The sequence below is a fragment of the Chiloscyllium punctatum genome, chromosome 2 (genome assembly GCF_047496795.1).
Source record: "Chiloscyllium punctatum isolate Juve2018m chromosome 2, sChiPun1.3, whole genome shotgun sequence".
NCBI classification, from domain to species: domain Eukaryota; kingdom Metazoa; phylum Chordata; class Chondrichthyes; order Orectolobiformes; family Hemiscylliidae; genus Chiloscyllium; species Chiloscyllium punctatum.
Genome location: NC_092740.1, coordinates 145,699,651 through 145,713,294, shown reverse-complemented (window position 1 = coordinate 145,713,294; position 13,644 = coordinate 145,699,651). Strand labels below are relative to the sequence as shown.

The following is a 13,644-nucleotide window of genomic DNA, read 5'->3' as shown; positions in this document are numbered from 1 at the left end:
GTAGTTTTTACATTAAATTGTGCATCCAACTCCAACAAACACTTGCATTTATATAGCACCATTAACAATGAAAACAATGGTTATATTATTAAATAAATTTTAAAACTGATCACATTATGCAAAAAGCCTGGTCAAAAATATGACTCATAAAAGGAGCATCTTAACAGGAAAGAGGAGAAACAAGGCAACAAGATTTAATAAGAGAATTGCAGACCTTCAGACAATGGAAGCTGAACAGCCAGTCACCAATCAAGCAATTCAGAGTTATGCAATGCCACAGGAGTGAAAAATAGATAGCCCACATGACGATACGGATATGCTGTCTGGACTGGTTTCAAGAACACATCAAGGGAAGAGGAGAAGAACCAGACGTTATTATGCAGAAATGGGAAGAATAATTCTCACTGGTCATTCAATTAAGATTCATGAAATAGTCCCTACAATCAAACCTGGTGTCATTTAATTTCCAAATCAAAAAGGCAATGCCTTTTTGCAAGTTTTAGGCTTAAATGATTCCTCTTCCTCTTGTGCAATGTATTATAATAATCGACAGTCACTCACCTCTAGATTTCATTAGGGAGCATCCCAACGTCTCGCGCTCACGCAAAACACTCCAGGTTTTATTCGCGGGAGTTAGATTCCCTCATTGAGCATGACTTATTTTGATATACTGTACTTCACAAGCTTAAGTACGTTCTGAAGTGCTTCTGCCCACTTTATTCTGCTCTGCGGTTACTTCCTCACACTTCCCTTGACTTTGACAGTCACTCCTTGAGCCAGGAGAGAAGTTAACGGATGTTTTTTTTTTCTTTCCTCCCCAAACTGCAGTTACACCGCCAGCTCCGGGCTGACGGCGAGTAGTGTCAGAGGATGTCGGGGCAGCAAAACTCCGGTCAGGGCAGGCTGTACGGCGGGGATTACACCGCCGTGAAGACGCCTTGGCCGGTGGGACAGGGATTCCCGCGGCACTCAGGAGACAGACGGAGCAGCCAGACTGCGGCCTTCACCCGCACACCACAGCCTGGGCCCGGAAATAACTGTTTAAAAACACCTCCGGCCCCAGGCCGAAGGACCTTCGTGTTTCCTTCTCCCCCGACTCACCTCCAGAGGAACCGACAGACACCCCCCTCCCCGGTGATCACCCGCCGACTCTGACCTCTGACCCCGACTTCGCGGAGCCAGGCGGCCCTCGGAGAGGACTGGGGGAGGTGGTTGCTAGGTGACGGGTTGCTCGGAGACCGTCTCAATGAGGTTCACGATCAAGTTCCTCACCTTTTGATGGCTGGACTCTGTGAGGTCTCAGTGGGTTCACTGATGGCCTGTGAGCCTCACCTTATCCCTCAGTGAAGACAACATAAGGCCATAAGACATAGGAGTGGAAGAAAGGCCATTTGGCCCATCGAGTCCACTCCGCCATTCAATCATGGCTGATGGCATTTCAACGCCACTTACCCTCACTCCCCCTGTATCCCTTAATTCCTTGCGAGGTTAAGAATTTATCAATCTCTGCCTTGAGGACATTTAATGTCCCAGCCTCCACTGCGCTCCATGGCAATGAATTCTACAGGACCACCACACTCTGGCTGAAGAAATGTCTCCTCATTTTCATTCTAAGTTGACCTCCTGTAATGACTTGATAATATCAGTTATCAAGTGGCAGTGATTTGAGCAGCTGTTGGTGCTCTGTGACTGCTCTTGTTTGGAAGAGCTCACCTCTGATGATGTCTTGCCATTTTACTCCTGATTCTGCACCTGTTTCCATGCATTGATGTCAGTAGAGCAGACCTGGAGGCTTCAAGACTGTCTTTGAAACATTTCCTTTCAACCTGTGAAATACAGTTTTGTGTGCGGCCATTTGTGAGATGGTGTTATGATCTGTGGAAAAAAGCAGAAGCAAAGGTCACATTGATTTTGACAGCTACTGGCAGGGATTATGGTGAGCAGTGCTGCATGGTGCAATCTTTTTGGTATGGGATATATTTATAGAGTCATAGAGATGTACAACACAGAAAAGATCATTTGGTCCAACCCGTCCATGCCGACCAGATATCCCAACCCAATCTAGTCCCATTGCCAGCACCCGGCCCATATCCCTCCAAACCCTTCCGATTCATCTTTTTGAACGTGATTTGAAGAGTCACAGTCTCCTATTCTTGGTGAGATAGCTTTGTCTCCAACACAGAGTCATAGAGATATATAGCATGGAAAGAGACTCTTTGGTCCACCTCGTCCATGCCAATCAAATATCCTAAATTAATCTTATTCCATTTGCCAGCACTTGGCCCATGTCCCTCTAAACCCTTCCTATTCATATATCCATCCAGATGCCTCTTAAATGTAATTATACCAACCTCTTCCACTTCCTCTGGCAGCTCATTCCATACATATTCATACTCTGCATGAAAATGTTGTCCCTTAAGTCCCTTTTAAATTCGTCCCCTCTCACCCTAAATGTATGCTGTCTAGTTCCGGACTCCCCCACCCCATGTTATAGACCTTGTCTATTTACTCTATCCATGCCCCTTATGATTTTATAAACCTCTATAAGGTCATCCCTCAGCCTCTGATGCTCCAGGGAAAACAGCCCCAGTCTATTTAGCCGCTCCCTATAGCTCAAACCCTCCAACCCTAGTAAATTTTCTGCTGGGGTGTGGACTCCAAACCTTCCAAATGCTTCTCTCCTCTGCCCTCATGTTTGAGCTGTGGCCTTCCTCCTTATCATTACCAATCCAAAATCTGAGAGGCATGACCCCATCCTTGTCAGCAGCTGCTTTTTTTTGCGCTCGGGAGGCCTCCCAGTTCTGTTTCACAGTCTTGTTTTCTCTTTGCCATGTGATACTAGAAGGGTAACAACTCTCTCAACACAAGCACTTACATCCGATTCTCCTAGCAGCTTCCACTGATCCAATGGTAGCTGCGTATCAATAACTAAAGCCCCACCCATACTACCCAACACCTCAAGGGGCCCACCTAATTTCTCAGTGACCAGGACTGTCTCTCCAATGTGCATTCACCTGTTTTGTATGGAGACAGCTGGTGTAGCTTTTGCACATCCATCAAAATCAGAATGTGTCCATCAACAAGTTCAGATCAGGCAGAATTTTGGGACCACCCTGTCCTTTTCTTGATGATTCACTGGAAATGGCATTGGAAAATCAGTTTGTTGATCAGTTGGTATTTTCACCTTCTGCGCAACTCCATTCCTGCCAGAGGGCTTTTAATATCATTAATAAATCCTAGATCAGAATCCCAGGATCTTTATGTTGTATGCTGATCTTGAGGTTTTTGTACATTATAATAATTTGGAGTTAAATATTTATCTGGTCTCTAATGTTAAATTGTATCGATCTATGCGGCCCAAACAAATAAACGTTTAATACCCTAGTATTAAAGATAAACTACTCACCCTCCACTGTGTTACCTCATTTAAATATTAGCAACAACTTGCATTTATAAAATGGCTGTTTGGTAGTATGCAATTTGAATATTGCAAAAAAGATCTGAAGCTTTTCATTTTTCAGGATAAATGTAAGAATGTCAAATTTCAAATGTTCACAACAATTTATATCACAGAGAAAGGGTTCTGATTAACAGATGAAAAACGTTTCAAGATGGCATCTCACAGAGGCATTATCAAACTAAAATACACACCAAGCCCAAGATGAGATGATCAAAGGCTTTGTCAAAGAGGTGGGTGTAAAGGAGCATCTTGAAGACAGAGAGGGAGGCAGAGGGCATCAGGGAGGAAATTTCAGAGTATAGGGCCTAGATGGCTGAAGGCACGTACTGGTGATAGAGTGAAGGGGAGAGTTGTGAACAAAACACCAGAGTCAGAAAAGTAAGTGGTTTTGGAGATGGAGTACCATTATAGGAGTGAAGTAGATTAGAAGGACAAGACCATAGAACGGATTTACACAAAACGATGAGAATCTTAAATTCGATCCATTTGGAGAATAGGATTAAATGTAGGTCCATGAGTACAGAAGTAAAAGATTAGGGGTGATGTAGATATTAGGATATTGGCAGCAGAGATTAGGGCAATGAGATTTATGGAAGAACAAACAAAACAGTTTGGTATTGGTCAAGTATGCAGGTAACAAATGGATGGATGAAGAGTTTAATGGCATGTAGGCAATGTTAACTGAGAAAGAAATTGATGTTGTTTGTGATGAAAAGAATGAGGATTCAAGTTTATTTAAGATTCAAATACCATGCAAAAGATGTGAATAGGTCTATTCCACCTGAGACAGTGTGAGTGGAGGAAGGATGGAATTAGTAGTGAACAGTTCATGGCAGGGACTGAAAACAATGGCTTTGGCCTACTGATATTTAACCATGGAAGTTACAGCTATTGTAGGAATTGATACGAGATAGGCAATCTGACATAAAGATATGGGGGGAGGCGGAACAACAGAGAGAGGTGGTCATGAGGAAGAGTTAGGTGTTATCAGTATACATGTGGAAGTGGAGCGATATTTGTGGTATACAACCAGGCAGGTGAGTTCAAAGAGAGAGTCAAGGACAGATATTGGGGCACTCCATGGTTAATGCCACAAAGTTGGGAAGAGAAATCATGTCTGGAACTGTTCTGACTACAACTGGATAGATAAGAGTAAAAGCAAACAAAGCCATTGCCTCTGACCTGGACAATGAAAGGGTTAATTTTTAAAGTACAGATTTGAGACAGCCCAGGGAATCCCTTGTGGACTTAACCTGTAAGCCTCTCTTGGTTCATCCCAGAGACTCTATTCGTTGGTAGTCTGGAATAAAAAACCTCTTACAGACAGTTTAGTTTAATTTTAGTCATGCCCTTTAATTACCAATAGCATCACTGTTACAACATAACACTCATTCCTATAAGTTAAACTAACTAGGTTCTAATAGCCCAGGAGCATAGGATATCACTCTTCCTTTAAGAACCCTCGCAGTCTACTCTGCTGTACTGTTACAAACAGGCTTCGTTTATTCAAAAAGTTTACAAAAACACTGCATGTTCTTAACTAGACAGATAACAGTGCAGGACAATAGTTCATTAGGGAGAGAAGTTAATCAACAGGTTTGTGTGCGCTTGACTGATCACTCCTACAGGCCCTAAGCCATTCATCAGGTGGGAAAAACAAATCCAGCCATGTTAGGCGTCTGCTGGCGAGATAAGTTCCTATCATAGAGAAGTACCAGTCTGAATTAAGTGGGAGATGTCATAAGGTAACCTTGCACAACTTGCATGTCAGATACTTTTTTTTATTTCAAAAAATATACTTTATTCATAAAATATTTTGATGATCTGTACAATTGATGGTGCCATACATATGTATACATTCTATTTCTTTACATACAGAGATCGGAATTAATCATTCGTATATACAGTGCTTTTTAAGCACTGAATCATTCTGTACCTGAGGCTGAGATGTTACAGCGACCATAGCCAGCAAGTATCACTCCATCCACATGAATCGGATGACAGTGGGGCAGGTATCTTGCCTGCGTCTTGACTCATTTTATTGATAACATCTGTGTCGTCCAAAATGTCTTTTGAGAAATCATCGATGTAGGTGCAGCATTGCAGGCCAATGACTGAACATGCGCCTCCTTCTTTAGCAAGGAGGAAATCTAGCATTAGCCGATTCTGAAGCGTCATCATCCGTATCTCCTGTAAATCTTTGTTCACCAGCTTCAAAGCGTGGGCAGTGAGTTGGCAAGTTTTCCGATGTCATACACAAGGTCACTTATCTGATCTAGGGCCATCTCAACACTCCAGCCAGGAATAAGGCCTCCCAGCAACCTGGACTTCCAGGTTGTTGATGGAAGAAGTTGTGTAAGTCCCATTTTGTTTTTCCTCTACTTTTTGTTCCATACTGATTCACATGTTGGTGGGCATTCCATTCATCATCTACTTCAGGAACTTCATAGTGGATGGTGAAAAGTGGTAAGGTGTGTACTAGGGCGCAGCGTCCACCCAGTCATTGAGTAGATATGGGTAGGCTTTGTTTTCACAGAGCCAATGAAGGCTAAAAGGAGCTCCAAGGCTGCACTTCTGTGAGTGAATGACGAGTCCATTCAGAGCGAGAGCTGAATCTTGTAAACGGTGAGTGCTATCAAATGTTCGATTGACCAAGTATATTAACGGATGGAGAGCAGGAGTACGACCAGAGTCTTTGATAATATTTTTGCACAGTTTTTGCTTTACTTTGCCCATGTCGTGGATACTGGAAATTCTTTCAATGCACCATTTTAACAGCAGATCAATGTTAATGTTGAATCCTTCAGGTTTGTTAGTGCACTTCATACAGCGACGTGCTGCTTCTACCAAATGGGTTTTTCCATCACAAATAAGGGATTGCATAAGCAGGGTGAGTCCTATTTATACACTGTACATCAGAATGATGGAAGGGTGAGCAGATAACACTGTTTAGCTTGAATAAAGAAACCATTAGTAATAGGAGGAAGATTGGGAGTGCATAGTCTTTCTTCATCTTTCCAGCTTGTGTTGTTAATTACAGTAGCTACTGAATACAGGAAACGTGTAAAGGTATTTCTGTCAGTGGCAGTAGGTTGGATAGGAGAGGGTTCTGTCGAGAAGGTATAGGTGGTCTCTCTCATGGGAATAAGTACCTTAGGGTTTGGTGATTTCGGTACTATGTGCTCAATTCTGCAATATGTACGGTTCATTTTGAGAGGGGAACAGACAAACATTTCAAAGTAACAGTTTTCGGTTGACGGAGCGGATGAGGTTAAGGAATTGTGCCATCATGATGAATGGCATAGAAGTGTTGTGAGGATGACAATAAGGTCGAGAGTGATGTTTGGATATGCAATGTGAGTAGTTTAAATGAGTTTCAGCTGGGCAGCTGCATTCATGACTTCCAATGGTATTAGTGCGAGTTTCATTTATACAGTCACATTGGAGTTTTAGCCGGTCTGAGATATCACAGATGGGTTGGTTACGTCTGGGCATATGCACTTGGGTTGGGTTTTCATCAAATTCCTGTACCAGTACTAATACTAGGACTGTGAGGGGGATACAAGCTTGAAATGTACTTTGTAGACCCATGTTGAGTGTCCTTTTACTTTTACTACAGTTTCAGTTGTCAGAAGTGCTTGATAAGGACCTTTCCAGCGGGGGCCCAATTTTTCACAATTAAAGTCTTTCAATTGCATGTAGTCAGCAGGGTTAATGTCTTTGAACGTTGGACCTCTTTCTTCTTCCTTCCCTAGTAGTCGATGGGCTTCTTTGTTCTGTTGATGATAAGATTGCAATGCTTTGGTTAGCTTAATCAGGTACCTGTGCTTCTCTTCTAACATGACGTGCACATCAACAGGGTGTTGGGCAGTTAATGGTGCAGACTAGGGAGTCCTCAGGGGCTTTCCACATATCAGTTCAGCCACCGAGAATCCCGTCTTGTTCTGTATCATGGTTCTCATGTTAAAAAGGGCATTTGGGAATACTTGCAGCCAATTAAGGCCCGTTTCTTCTACTAACTTGCTTAGCTGACCTTTTAAGGTACCATTGGCTCTTTCTACAATTCCCGCTGCTTGGGGATGGTTGGCACAATGGAATTTTAAATTACATTAGTTTGCATTTAACTTGCACTTCTGGTTATTTTAAAGTTGAACTGAAATACATTTTTTAAAAAAAACTAGCAAGGTTTTGGTTCTTTCAGCAGTGCATCATTTTCTTTCACCTTCTGGTTAAAGAGCACGAACTGGTTTTAAAAGCAGCAGTTAGATTTGATCAAAATCAGTGGCCTTAAGTTCATTTATCAATGCAATTGTAACACTCCTAACACACAGGGACAAATGATTCACTGGGGGAAGGGCATGGGCCTGCTGTACAGTCCTATCGTACACTGCGGATGTCTATTGTGATATGAATTGCTTAAGTGCTGTACTGGCACAAAATGTCAAGACCCTAGTTTGGTTATTGCAGGCAAATCTGAGCAGAGCACATTGGAGTGAATAGAAGTCCTCAGAGACAATGCAAATGACATTTACAAGAATTACACCAGAGCTGAAAGAGTTTGGTATATGGGAAAACCAACGAAATAGTTTTTTTTGTCCTTAAAGCAGAGTTTAAGAGAATAATTGTTCAAAAACATGAAAGACTTTGTTGCAAATAAAACAAAACCATTTCCAGTGTTAGAGAGGTCAGTGGACCTAGATTTAGGATATTTTGCAAAAGAGCTAAAGGCAACTTGAGGATTTATTTTGTTTTGTTTTGCAAAGAACAAGACATTTGATCAAGAATGCCTGAAAGCATGTTGAAAAGAGATTCTGTAATAACTTTCAAAAGGAATACATATCCAAAGGCTATCAAATTGGAAAAGAAGGCATACCAAGTAGCCAAAACAGCATGAAACTAGAAGACTGGGTAAACTTTAAAGGTCAATAGAAAGCCACAAAAAGACCTATAAAGAAAGGTAAGATAGAACATGAGAAAAAAACTAGCGCAGAATATAAAAACAGATAGCAAAAGTTTCTATAAATACATAAAATAAAAAAGAGTGGCTAAAGTAAATGTTGGTCCTTTAGAGGATGAGAAGGGGCATTTAGTTACAGGATATGATGAACTGGCCGAGGCATTGAACAGGTATTTTGCATAGGTCTTCAAAGTGGAGGACATTAATAACATGCCAGTAATTGACAAAGAGTCAAAGATAGGTGAGGACCTGGAAGCAATCATTATTACAGAAGAGGTAGTGTTGGGCAAGCTAATGGAGCTAAGGATAGACAAGTCTCCTGGCCCTGATGGAATGCATCCCAAGGTACTAAAACAGATGGTGGGAGAAATAGCAAGTGTACTGGTGGTAATTTTCCAAAATTTGTTGGACTCTGGGGCAGTCCCAGCAGTTGTTGGAAAACAACAAATGTGACACCACTGTTTAAAAATGGAGGTAGACAAATGGGTAATTATAAACTGGTTAGCTTAACCTCTGTAGTGGGGAAGATTATTGAGTCTGTTATCAAGGAAGAAATAGCAAAGTATCTCGATAAAAATTGTCCCATTAGGCAGATGCAGCATGGGTTCATGAAGGGCACGTCATGCTTAACAATTTTTTTGGAATTCTATGAAGATATTATGAGCAAGGTGGACATTGGGGACCCAGTGGATGTGGTGTACCTAGATTTCCAAAAGGCCTTCAACAAGGTGCTGCACAAGAGGCTGCTGCTTAAGATAATGATGCATGGTGTTGCAGGTAGAGTATTAGCATAGATAGAGGGTTGATTGACTAACAGGAATCAAAGAGTGGGGATAAATGATTGCAATTCTGCTTGGCAATCAGTGACTAGTAGTGTGCCTCAGGGATTAGTATTGGGATTGCAATTATTCACAATTTATGCAGATGATTTGGAGTTGGGGATCATGTGTAGTGTGTCAAAATTTGCACATGGCACTCAGATTACTGGCAGAGCAAAGTGTGCAGAGGACTGTGAAACATAGAGACTTTGAGTGAGTGGGCAAAGGTCTGAATCATAGAATCCCTACAGTGTAGAAACTGGCCATTTGGCCTAACAAGTCCACACCCAACTCTCCAAAGAGTAACCTACCCAAACTCCATTCCCTACCCTAATATTCTATATTTACTCCTGACAAATGCACCTAACCTACACATCCCTGAACACTATGAGCAATTTGGCATGGCCAATTCACCTAACCTGCGCATCTTTGGACTGTGGGAGGAAACCCATGCAGACACGAGGAAAATGCGCAAACTCCACACAGACAGTCACCTGAGGCTGGAATTGAACCCAGGTCCCTGGCGCTGTGAGGCAGCAGTGCTAACCAATGAGCCACCATGCTGCCCCTGAAAGGTGGAATACAATGTTAATAAATGTTAAGTCATCCATTTCGATAGGAGTAACAGTAAAAAGGGTCATTACTTGAATGGTAAAAAGTTGCAGCATGCTGCTATGCACAGGGACCTGGGTGTCCTTGTGCATGAATCACAGAAGGTTGGTCTGCAGGTAGGAAGGCAAATGAATTTTGTCCTTCATTGCTAAAGGGATTGAGTTTTAAAAACAAGGAGGTTATGTTGTAGCTGTACAGGGTACTGGTAAGGCCACAGCTGGAGTACTATGTGCAGTTTTGGCCTTCTTACTTGAGAAAGGGTGTACTGGCACTGGAGGGGTGCAGAGCAGGTTCACTAGGTTGATTCCGGAGTTGAAGGGGTTGCCTTGTGAGGAGAGACTGAGTAAACTGGGATTAAATTCATTGGCATTCAGAAGAATGAGGGGGATCTTATAGAAACACATAAAATTATGAAGGGAATAGATAAGGTAGAAGTTGAAAGGATGTTTCCACTGGCAGGTGAAACTAGGACAAGAGGGCATAGCCTCAAGATTACAGGGAGCAGATTTAGGACTGAATTGAGATGGAACATCTTCATTCAGAGGGTCGTGAATCTGTGGAATTCATTGCCCAGTGGTAGTGGATACTACTTCAGTGAACGTTTTTAAACCTAAGATAGATTTTTTTGAACAATAAGGGAACAAAGGGATACAGTGAGAGGGTGGGTAAGTGGATCTGAGACCATGAAAAGATCAGCCATGAATGGCGGAGCAGGCTTGAAGGGTCAGACGGCCTATTCCTGCTTCTAGTTCTTAAGTTTTTATGAAGTGAAATACCATTCAGGGTAATGGAGAAGGAGCAGAGAGTGGGATTAATTGGCTAGCTCTCCCAAAAATCTGGCTTAATTGATAAAATAGTTGCCTTTATTTTGAGTTATTGGCAGGAGGAGTACATGTTTAGTTGAGGATAATGATGTCAAAGAGAGAGTAAGTGAATTGTTGATCAGATCATTGACTCCACAAGTACGTATTTTGAACAAAGGACAAATTGTTAAATAACTGGCAATTTAAAACATTTGATTAGGGTCATCTCTTATTTTAGCACAGCACTGTGATTGAAATGGGGCATGGGAATATGGATTGTATGATAATTTATAGGAAGGTGAAGTTGAGGATTATCAGATCAACTCTGCCCTCTTGAATCAGAGAGCAGATTCAATGTGCCAAATGATTTTACAGATTATGACAAGTTCAAGAACGTGATCAAAGATGATCTAACATGATTGTGAGGGTAGTGAGCCTGTATAACGTGGAAAGGGTTTGTTCCTGTGTGTATGGGCTGGAGAGTGGGAGAAGGTTAGCACCAAATATAAACACTAACTTAAACCATTTGGACTCACTGGCCTGTTTTTCCACTGTTTCTGTAATGCAATTTTTTTCATTAAAATTGTAGGATTAGACTGTATTGTCCTCACATTTTTCTCTGCACACAACAAAATTATAAGCATGCATGAGTGTTTTAGCAGAACTAGTAAAAATTCTATCAGCTAACTATTATCTAATGTGGTCTATTTTTGTTTTTCTCTATATGGCTTCGGCAAGTCAGAGGTGAAAAATTGGGCAGATCTTTATTGTATTTCTCTATTTCACAAGAGATATCGCCTTCTATTTTGGAAAATACAAATATGTAGTGGTGGGGTCTCTTTAATTCACAATTATCAAGGAATAAAGTTTTGAAAACAAGTCACTGATTTCAGTGCTGGAAATACAATAGCATCTCAGAGGATTCATGGTTACTGAGTGTTTTGCTCCCATGACTGGAATATGCGTGCCATATTTTGCTAAGGAATTACACTTTGGAAGTTTCATCGCTCTCTTAACAACGGGTGGCACGGTGGCACAGGGCCCCAGGTTCAATTCCAGCCTTGGCCAATTGTCGATGTGGAGTTTGCACATTCTCCCCGTGTCTGTGTGGGTTTCCTCCCACAGTCAGGTGAATTAGCCCTGCTAAATTGCCCAAATGTTAGGTGCATTAGTCTGAGAGAAGTGGGTCTGGTTGGGTTACTCTTTGGAGGGTTGGTGTGGACTGGTTGGGCCGAAGGGCCTGTTTCCACACTGTAGGGAATCTAATCTAACCTAAAAACAGATTGAGGGTGGCCCAATAACTCAAGCAGTTAAGTGCCTGACTCACAACCAAATGTCAGCCCAAATCTTGAGACTAGCTGTCATTCACACTGCTCTGTCTAAATTATCAGATCGTTGACTTGAACCCTGGACTGTGTGGAAATATTCTATTTGAAGAGAAGGTAAAAGGGAGATTGGTTCATTACACTTCAATTAAAACTGTAGAAAAGTGGTCATAAGAATCACCAATGAGGATTATGATTAAATCTCAATCTTGAATATCTGCTCACAACTCTTCACACCAAATTTAAAGAACAAGAAGAGAAAAAAAGAGAAGATAAAGCAAATAAAATAAGCTTTACCAAAATCTGTTAAATGCTCAGTGCTTGCAAAATATTATGTAATGCCAAAATGTCAGCAAGAAAGGAATCCAATGTTCTATTAACAAAAGCATTACTGATTAAACAAATTGAACTTTTAAAATGCTGCACTTTGAAACTGAGATATCAGGCACACTGATTGCTTGGTTGAATTGCAAAATCCTCCAGTCTGTTGTTGGCTTAAACTTACTGCTATTTAATTTTCTATATATGCTTAAGAGTATTAGCTGTAGCACAAATAGATTCAAAGAGGGAAAATCTAACTTCCAAGAGCAAATGGGTTTTGATCATGTAGGATGTTAAATGTGGGAATCACAGGAATCATGCATGAACAAAAGTAGATAGGCAGAACCTTGTGGAATTGTAAAATTCCGATAAGTTGTGAGCATTTCCAGGTCCCAACTTGTTTGGGTTTGCATTGTTCCAGCATAGGAGCTCTTCTACATGGTGGTCAATTAGTAGACTACCTCCATTTCACCATCAAAGTGATGGTGGAACAGGGAAGCATGTGGGCCAACAAAAATATCTAGCTGGCAAACCACCAAGATCCCAGCTGATGATAATCTACGATCAGTCAGATTCCACCAATGTGCTGAGTCACTGATCATTTTCGTGTGATGCTGCTAATATGCTTTCAATAAAACAAATAGGTTTTTACATAAAGGAAAGAAAGATCAATTTATATGTGACAATTATGAAAGATCTGACCAAAGGCAACAAGAAAAACATTTCCCCCAGCAATATCTTCCACCATCCCCGTGAAGTATCCTTCCTATTTTGACTTTAAAATGTTTTACTCAACTGACATGTTCATAAATTGTTCTTCTCCCTGAGACACACAGATCATTTCAATGAATTCTAAGAAAATAGACTTATGGCTGCTAAAACAGCATAATAATTCTTTCCATCTCTGATGGCCTGAAGACTGATAAAATAAATTACTCCTCTGCTAGAATGAAGCTATTCTTCTGAACTCAATGGAAGAGGGTTGTTTTTCAGACTGGAGGCCTGTGACCAGTGCAGTGCCACAAGGATCGGTGCTGGACTCTCTACTTTTCATCATTTATATAAATGATTTGGATGCAAGCAGAAGAGGTATAGTTAGTAAGTTTGCAGATGACACCAAAATTGGAGGTGTAGTGGACAGCAAAGGTTACCTCAAATTACAACAGGATCTTGATCAGATGGGCCAATGGGCTGAGGAGTGGCAGATGGAGTTTAATTCAGATAAATGCGAGGTGCTGCATTTTGGGAAAGCAAATCTTAGCAGGACTTATATACTTAATGGTAAGGTCCTAGAGAGTGTTGCTGAACAAAGAGACCTTGGAGTGCAGGTTCATAACTCTTTGAAAGT

General features: G+C 41.4%; 1 protein-coding gene across 3 annotated transcripts in view; it reads right to left on the bottom strand.

Annotated features, from left to right (window-relative positions):
- Positions 1–906, bottom strand: part of LOC140491432 (uncharacterized) — a 33,307-nt gene extending 32,401 nt beyond the window's left edge. For 2 of the 3 annotated variants that reach the window (XR_011963311.1, XM_072589599.1), the window contains exon 1: positions 562–906. The gene's annotated coding sequence lies outside the window, so the exon portion shown is untranslated. Of the gene's footprint in view, positions 1–214; positions 523–561 lie in introns of those variants that run through there. The other variant, XM_072589613.1, reaches the window with a different exon arrangement.
- Positions 907–13,644: the final 12,738 nt, after the last annotated feature.